The 8,665-nt window shown below is 48.2% G+C and overlaps 1 protein-coding gene across 2 annotated transcripts in view; it reads right to left on the reverse strand.

The window, feature by feature from the left end:
• Positions 1 to 8,321, reverse strand: part of YIPF7 (Yip1 domain family member 7) — a 78,471-nt gene extending 70,150 nt beyond the window's left edge. For both annotated transcript variants that reach the window (XM_088450550.1, XM_088450549.1), the window contains exon 1: positions 8,278 to 8,321. The gene's annotated coding sequence lies outside the window, so the exon portion shown is untranslated. The remainder of the gene's footprint in view (positions 1 to 8,277) is intronic.
• Between the last annotated feature and the right edge of the window lie 344 nt (positions 8,322 to 8,665).

An 8,665-nucleotide genomic window follows, 5' to 3' on the forward strand; every position in this document is an offset into this window, starting at 1 on the left:
AGTCTGGACTGCACAGACATCACCAGACGCTGGGTTTCATCCCTGGTGATGCTCTGCCAGGCCTCTACTGCAAATGTCTTCAGATCCTGCTTGTTCTTGGGGCATTTTCCCTTCAGTTTTGTCTTCATCAAGTGAAATGCATGATCAATCGGATTCAGGTCAAGGGATTGACTTTGCCATTGCATAACATTCCACTTTTTAGCCTTAAAAAACTCTTTGGTTGCTTTTGCAGTATGCTTCGGGTCATTGTCCATCTGCACTGTGAAGCGCCGTCCAATGAGTTCTGAAGCATCTGACTGAATATGAGCATATAATATTGCCCGAAACACTGCAGAATTCATTCTGCTGCTTTTGTCACTACCACCACCATGCTTCACTGATGAGGTGGTATGTTTTGGATCATGAGCAGTTCCTTTCCTTCTCCATACTCTTCTCTTCCCATCACTCTGGTACAAGTTGATCTTTGTCTCATCTGTCCATAGGATGTTGTTCCAGAACTGTAATGGCTTTTTTAGATGTTGTTTGGCAAACTCTAATCTGGTCTTCCTGTTTTTGAGGCTCACCAATGGTTTACATCTTGTGGTGAACCCTCTATATTCACTCTTGTGAAGTCTTCTCTTGATTGTTGACTTTGACACATATACACCTACCTCCTGCAGAGTGTTCTTGATTTGGCCAACTGTTGTGAAGGGGTTTTTCTTCACCAGGGAAATAATTCTACTGTCATCCACCACAGTTGTTTTCCGTGGTCTTCCGGGTCTTTTGGTGTTGCTGAGCTCTCCGGTGCATTCTTTCTTTTTAAGAATGTTCCAAACAGTTGATTTGGCCACACCTAATGTTTTTGCTATCTCTCTGATGGGTTTGTTTTGATTTTTCAGCCTAATGATGACTTGCTTCACTGATAGTGACAGCTCTTTGGATCTCATATTGAGAGTCGACAGCAACTGATTCCAAATGCAAATGTCACACCTAGAATCAACTCCAGACCTTTCACCTGCTTAATTGATAATGAAATAACGAGGGAATAGCCGACATGTGTCCATGAAATAGCTTTTGAGTTGATAGTCCTATTACTTTTGGCCCGTTAAAAAGTGGGAGGTGTCACAAGCGTGGAATTTAGGAGCTGTGTTCCCGGACTGGGCCTTGGATCTGTATTACTTGGCGCAGACGCTCGCTGGAGGAGGCTTGGCTTAATGAAGTTTCTCCGCATGAGAGGGTGCAGCGAACTGACAGGAGTTTGAGGAATGCGGCAGTAACGAGATAGCTAGGAAGCTACGTGGAGGCTGGATAGCCTAGGGTAGACGGTAGCTGAGTGGCTACGTGGAGCGGCTGGATAGCCGTGGGTAGACGTTGGTAGCTGAGCGGCTACGTGGAGCGGCTGGATAGCCGTGGGTAGACGTTGGTAGCTGAGCGGCTACGTGGAGCGGCTGGATAGCCGTGGGTAGACGTTGGTAGCTGAGCGGCTACGTGGAGCGGCTGGATAGCCGTGGGTAGACGTTGGTAGCTGAGCGGCTACGTGGAGCGGCTGGATAGCCGTGGGTAGACGTTGGTAGCTGAGCGGCTACGTGGAGCGGCTGGATAGCCGTGGGTAGACGTTGGTAGCTGAGCGGCTACGTGGAGCGGCTGGATAGCCGTGGGTAGACGTTGGTAGCTGAGTGGCTACGTGGAGCGGCTGGAGTGCAGTGGGAAGGCTACTTAGCTAAACTAAGAAACTAGTTGCACTGGCAACTTGTGTGAGCATTGGGGATCCTTTTATAGTGGACACTGGGAGCTGACAGGCTGAGAGAGAAGGAGAAGGCTCCTCATTGGTGGTAGTGGGGTTACATGGGCAATCCAAGATGGCCGCGCCCATGGACCGGAGGACAGCGCTTCCTGGAGGTAGTCAGCGGGGACCAGCGGTGAGCAGGAGCCGGCGTGGGAGCAGCACAGCAGCGGGACCCTCCAGAGGACAACAGCGGAGACTGCCTTGGGAGAAGAGGAAGGAGCATACAGCGCGGGAGCCGGAAGACAGCGCGGGTCAGCGCCCGCACAGGTAAGCAACGGGGTCTGATTCTGGGGTCTCCAGGCCGGCGTGTGACAGTACCCCCTTCTTCAAGGGTGGCCACCAGACACTTCCTTGGTTTATGAGGAAATTTCACATGGAACGCTTTGACCAGATGGGGTGCATGGACATCAGAGGCATTTATCCAGATTCGTTCCTCCGGACCATAATTCTTCCAGTCGATAAGGTATTGAAGACGGTTGTATCGACAACGGGAATCTAAGATTCTGTCAACTTCGAACTCCTCTCCCTGCTGTGTTTGAACACTAGAAGCTTTAGGCAGGACCTTCTGAAATCGGTTTAAGACTAGTGGTTTTAAAAGAGAAATATGGAAGGAACTTGGAATGTGAAGAAATGGAGGAAGCTTTAACTTGTAAGCCACAGGATTCAAGACTTTGATGATTGGGAATGGACCAATGAATCGCGGAGCAAATTTCATCGAGGGTACTCGGAGTCTTAGGTTTCGGGTAGAGAGCCAGACCATATCCCCAGGTCGGAAATTTGGAACCGCTCGTCTTTGGCGGTCAGCAAATCTCTTGTACCGGGCTGACGTTTTAGTCAGAGAGGAACGAACCTTTTCCCAGATGTTGGAGAATCGTTGAAGGGACATTTTGGCCGCAGGCACATCTAATGTGGGAAGAAGAGGGAAATCTGGCACTCGAGGATGTTGACCAAAAACTGTAAAAAAAGGAGTTGAGCTGGTGGACGTGTGATAATGATTATTGTGGGCAAATTCGGCCCAAGGAAGAAGTTCAATCCAGTCATCTTGGGAGGAGGAGACAAAAGTGCGCAGGAACTGTTCCAGGTCTTGATTGACCCTTTCGGTCTGACCATTGGTCTGGGGATGATAAGCGGTAGAAAATTTGAGTTTTACCTGAAGGGCTGAGCAGAGTGACCTCCAGAACTTCGCTACGAACTGTACTCCCCTGTCGGAGATGATCTCTTGAGGAAGGCCGTGGAGCTTGAAGATCTCTTTTATAAAGCTCTGGGCGAGTAGAGGTGCAGACGGAAGCCCAGTAAGTGGTACGAAATGAGCCATTTTAGAAAAACGATCCACGATAACCCAAATTGTGTTGTGGCCCCGAGATGGAGGAAGATCAGAGATGAAATCCATAGATAGGTGAGTCCATGGCTTAGATGGAATTGCAAGAGGTTGGAGTTGACCGTGTGGAACCCGCCGAGGTATCTTGTGTTGGGCACATTTGATGCATGAAGACACATAAGACCTAACGTCCTTTTTCATCGAAGACCACCAATAGGACCGCTGGATAAATTCTAGGGTTTTATCCATACCCAGGTGACCAGAGAACCGGGAAGCATGAGCCCAATGCAGTAACCTCTTGCGGAGTTCCGGAGCGACGAAAGTCTTCCCAACCGGGGGTATAGAAGATAATTGGGTAGAGGCGAAGGAAGCGGAATTCAAGATTGGTTGGGGCTGTTCCATGGGTAGATCAGGGTTGCTCGTCATGGAACGGGAGAGTGCGTCGGCTTTGAGGTTTTGTGAACCGGGGCGATAGGAGACTTTGAAGTTAAATCTGGAGAAAAACATTGCCCACCGGGCTTGACGAGGGTTCAAGCAATTTGCAGATTTAAGATAAAGGAGGTTCTTATGGTCTGTAAAAATGGTAATGGGGTAATGAGCTCCTTCTAGAAGATATCGCCATTCTTCGAGGGCTAGTTTCATGGCGAGTAACTCTTGATCTCCAATGGTGTAGTTCTTCTCTGCAGGCAAAAACTTCCGGGAAAAGAAACCACAGGGATGAAGTTTTTCATCTTTAAATCGCTGGGAGAGCACTGCACCGACACCTTCAGAGGATGCGTCCACCTCCAGGATAAAGGGCCGGGTGGTGTCTGGTTGCTTTAAGATGGGAGCGGAGATGAAGGCTTGCTTAAGAAGTTGAAATGCAGAGGTAGCTTCGACGGGCCATATAGTTGGATCTGCTCCCTTGCGGGTGAGGGCTGTAATCGGAGCTACCAGAGTTGAGAGACCTTTTAGAAACTTGCGATAGTAATTGGCAAATCCTAGGAATCTTTGTATGGATTTTAAGGAAGAAGGAAGAGACCAATCAAGAATGGCTTGTAGTTTTGATGAATCCATTTGAAGGCCTGTTCCGGAGATAATGTATCCCAGGAATGGTACACTTGAGACCTCAAACAGACACTTCTCTAATTTGCAAAACAGTTGATTGGACCGCAACCTCAGAAGGACTTGTTTGACCTGGTCTCGATGAGTTTGGAGGTCTTGAGAAAAAATCAAAATGTCGTCTAAGTAAACGACCACACACTTGTACAAGAGGTCCTGGAAGATTTCATTGACGAAAAACTGGAAGACGGCCGGAGCATTACAGAGGCCGAAGGGCATAACGAGATACTCGTAGTGCCCATCCCAGGTGTTGAAGGCCGTTTTCCATTCATCGCCTGGACGGATACGAATTAAATTATAGGCTCCTCTTAGGTCGAGTTTGGAAAAAACTGTGGCTCCCTTGACTCTATCAAATAACTCTGTAATGAGAGGAATAGGGTAGCGATTCTTAATAGTTATTTCATTAAGACCCCGGTAGTCAATACACGGGCGCAAGCCACCATCTTTTTTTTTTTACGAAGAAAAATCCAGCCCCTGCTGGAGACGTGGAAGGTCGAATGAAGCCTTTATTTAAGTTTTCCGTAATGTACTCCGACATGGCCTGAGTCTCAGGGAGAGATAGAGGATAGGTTCGGCCCCTAGGAGGATTCTTCCCGGGAATCAGATCTATGGGACAGTCCCAATCACGATGGGGAGGTAACAGGTCTGCGCTCTGTTTGCTAAAGACGTCCTGAAACCCATCGTAGGCTTTGGGCAGGTCTGTAGAATCCCGTACAACGGAAGATCTGATAGGTATTACCCGCTGAAGGCAACCTTTGAAGCAATTGGAACCCCAGGAGATTATTTGCAAGGTGGTCCAATCGATTTGAGGTGAATGTCTCTGTAGCCAGGGTAATCCGAGGACTAAAGAATGAGAGGCTTTGGGAATCACTAGGAAGGATAGTTGTTCGGAATGGAGCACCCCAATGGTAAGTTTAAGTGGTGTTGTACGATGGGTGATGGTTCCACTAGAAATGCGACTACCATCGATGGCGGTTAAAGTGATGACTCGAGGCAACGCTTCCATGGGGATTTGATGCTTCTGGACAAATTCAGTAGTGACAAAGTTCTCTGTCGCTCCGGAATCCAGGAGAGCTAATACAGCTTTGGAACCTCGAGGACACTTTAAATGAGCCTGGATGGTGGAATCAGACTTCCTTTGTGATTCAATGGCAACTCCTAACTTAACCTCTCTTTCATAAGTTAGGAGGAGGCGTTTCCCGGACGAATGGGACAAGTTTTAACTAAATGTTGAGAAGATCCGCAGTACATACAGAGGTTCTGCCTCTGCCTTTTCTGACGCTCCTCAGCCGATAAATGAGAGCGGTTGACCTGCATGGGTTCTTCGCCCAGAGGAGGAGAGGGTAAGCGGGAAACTGGACATGGCCTTCCACGATCAAATCTGCCTCTTTCCAAGGCACGCTCCCTGTGACGGAGATCCACCTTGTTGCAGAGAGAGATTAACCCATCCAAACTGGTTGGAAGGTCACGGGAAGCTAAGTCGTCTTTGAGCCTTTCAGAAAGGCCACTCCAGAAGGCAGCGATGAGGGCATCCTCGTTCCAATTGAGTTCTGAAGCCAGAGTCTGGAACTGGACTACGTATTGGCCGACGGTCCTGCTGCCCTGATGGAGGCGTAGAATATCAGCTGATGCGGAGGTGGTTCTTCCGGGTTCATCAAAGATTTTGCGAAATGTAGCAACAAATTCGGGGTAGTTGGAGAGCAGGGGATCCGACTTCTCCCAAAGGGGTGAGACCCAATCGAGTGCTTGGCCAGAGAGTAGAGAGATGATATATGCCACCCTGGTTCTGGCCGTCGGAAAGTTGGCGGATTGTAGCTCGAATTGGATTTCGCATTGATTTACAAAAACCCCTGCATAATTTGGGGTTGCCATCGAACTTGCTCGGAGGGGAGAGCTGAAGATGAGCAGGAGGTAGAACCGGAGGAGCAGGTGACACCACAGGAGGAGAGGTGGCTAGGGAGCCAGCGGGAGCGGGATGAGCCAGTAAGGACTGAATGTTGTCCAGGCGTGACGACATATCTTGGATAAATTGGATCAGCTGAGCCTGAGAGGTCTCCTGTCTTTCCAGACGGGATAGTACATCCTGCGAGGCTTCTATCCCAGATCCTTGACCACTTGCAGAGTCCATCTGGCCAGTGCAAACTGTCACAAGCGTGGAATTTAGGAGCTGTGTTCCCGGACTGGGCCTTGGATCTGTATTACTTGGCGCAGACGCTCGCTGGAGGAGGCTTGGCTTAATGAAGTTTCTCCGCATGAGAGGGTGCAGCGAACTGACAGGAGTTTGAGGAATGCGGCAGTAACGAGATAGCTAGGAATAGACGTTGGTAGCTGAGTGGCTACGTGGAGCGGCTGGATAGCCGTGGGTAGACGTTGGTAGCTGAGAGGCTATGTGGAGCGGCTGGATAGCCGTGGGTAGACGTTGGTAGCTGAGCGGCTACGTGGAGCGGCTGGATAGCCGTGGGTAGACGTTGGTAGCTGAGCGGCTACGTGGAGCGGCTGGATAGCCGTGGGTAGACGTTGGTAGCTGAGCGGCTACGTGGAGCGGCTGGATAGCCGTGGGTAGACGTTGGTAGCTGAGCGGCTACGTGGAGCGGCTGGATAGCCGTGGGTAGACGTTGGTAGCTGAGCGGCTACGTGGAGCGGCTGGATAGCCGTGGGTAGACGTTGGTAGCTGAGCGGCTACGTGGAGCGGCTGGATAGCCGTGGGTAGACGTTGGTAGCTGAGCGGCTACGTGGAGCGGCTGGATAGCCGTGGGTAGACGTTGGTAGCTGAGTTGCTACGTGGTGCGGCTGGAGCGCAGTGGGAAGGCTACTTAGCTAAACTAAGAAACTAGTTGCACTGGCAACTTGTGTGAGCATTGGGGATCCTTTTATAGTGGACACTGGGAGCTGACAGGCTGAGAGAGAAGGAGAAGGCTCCTCATTGGTGGTAGTGGGGTCACATGGGCAATCCAAGATGGCCGCGCCCATGGACCGGAGGACAGCGCTTCCTGGAGGTAGTCAGCGGGGACCAGCGGTGAGCAGGAGCCGGCGTGGGAGCAGCACAGCAGCGGGACCCTCCAGAGGACAACAGCGGAGACTGCCTTGGGAGAAGAGGAAGGAGCGTACAGCCGGGAGCCGGAAGACAGCGCGGGTCAGCGCCCGCACAGGTAAGCGACGGGGTCTGATTCTGGGGTCTCCAGGCCGGCGTGTGACAGGAGGCACATATAGAAACCGTTGTAATTCCTACACCGTTCACCTGATTTGGATGTAATTTCCCTCAAATTAAATCTGAAAGTCTGCAGTTAAAGCACATCTTGTTTGTTTCATTTCAAAGCCATTGTGGTGGTGAGAAGAGGCCAAAATATGAAAATTCTGTCAATTTCCCAATATTTATGCACCTGACTGTATATTTTTTTTCTACAGTGTAGTGGGTCTGTCAGTCATAACTCATTAACCCTTTAAGTTCTTTTCCTATTACTACCTTTGCCATCTTTAGCGCAGAAAAACATTATTTATAGCCTCAAATCGCATTTTGGCTTAAAGGTTATTTAAAATATTTATGTGTTTGCATTTCCAAATACAACTATAAGCAATGGCACTGTATCAAATGTATTTAACCCTAAATAAATAAATTAATAGTCAAACAGAACTACCCAGTGCACCATACATTATGCATATCTTATGACATTTCCCAGTACACTAAAAACAATACATACAAGCACTTGCAAGAATAAGTTAGAAAGTAAAGTAGAAGATAAGAAACAGTATTAATATTTATTGATTGGATAACAATGTAAGAGACGGAAATGACTAGACTTGGAAAACAGCTGTAAGGCGGATTGTCTTCCAACTTTGATCACTTAGCAAAATAGTTAAATAGTGAAGTGTGTGCTACAGATAAAAGGCTGGTTGTACCAGTAAAGATGAATGTTGTGGTTCTTATATAAGTTCATTAAACAATACATAAGCTGCAGTAGAATCTATTACTACTGGTGGTGCACAACATAGTATGTTAATCTGATAATGTGCAGGATAACATTTAGTTTAAAACGTTAAAATGCTTGTTCAATACTAATGAGCTTTTTAACTCTTAAAATGACCTGGCACATACCTTATAGAAGACTAGACTTTAGAAGTGCAACAGTTGTTTTGCAGTTCCTATAATAAAGATCAGTGTTCTATTTATAATGGTCTATATTTGGTTGAAGCACACGTGCTTAAGACAGGAAGATCGTCTAGTTGCAGTGTGCCGAATTTAGACACATGAAAAAACATATACAGGCGTAGAGACAGACACACAAATAAATGGAGCTTAGGCAAATGCAAGCAGTAGAGTGTGATATCCAGGTGCCGGACAGGGCTGATTCTAGACAATGTGAAGCCCGCATTTTGTTTGTGTCCCCCCAAAAAAACTAGTTTTTACATCTAAGGACAATGCTTTCAATGTTATGCCTCTTCCACCAAAATGTCACTCCTTAAATTGGAAAGTGCATATTTAT

Source organism: Taudactylus pleione, unplaced genomic scaffold, assembly GCF_031769625.1.
Source record: "Taudactylus pleione unplaced genomic scaffold, aTauple2 ptg000519l, whole genome shotgun sequence".
Taxonomy (NCBI): domain Eukaryota; kingdom Metazoa; phylum Chordata; class Amphibia; order Anura; family Myobatrachidae; genus Taudactylus; species Taudactylus pleione.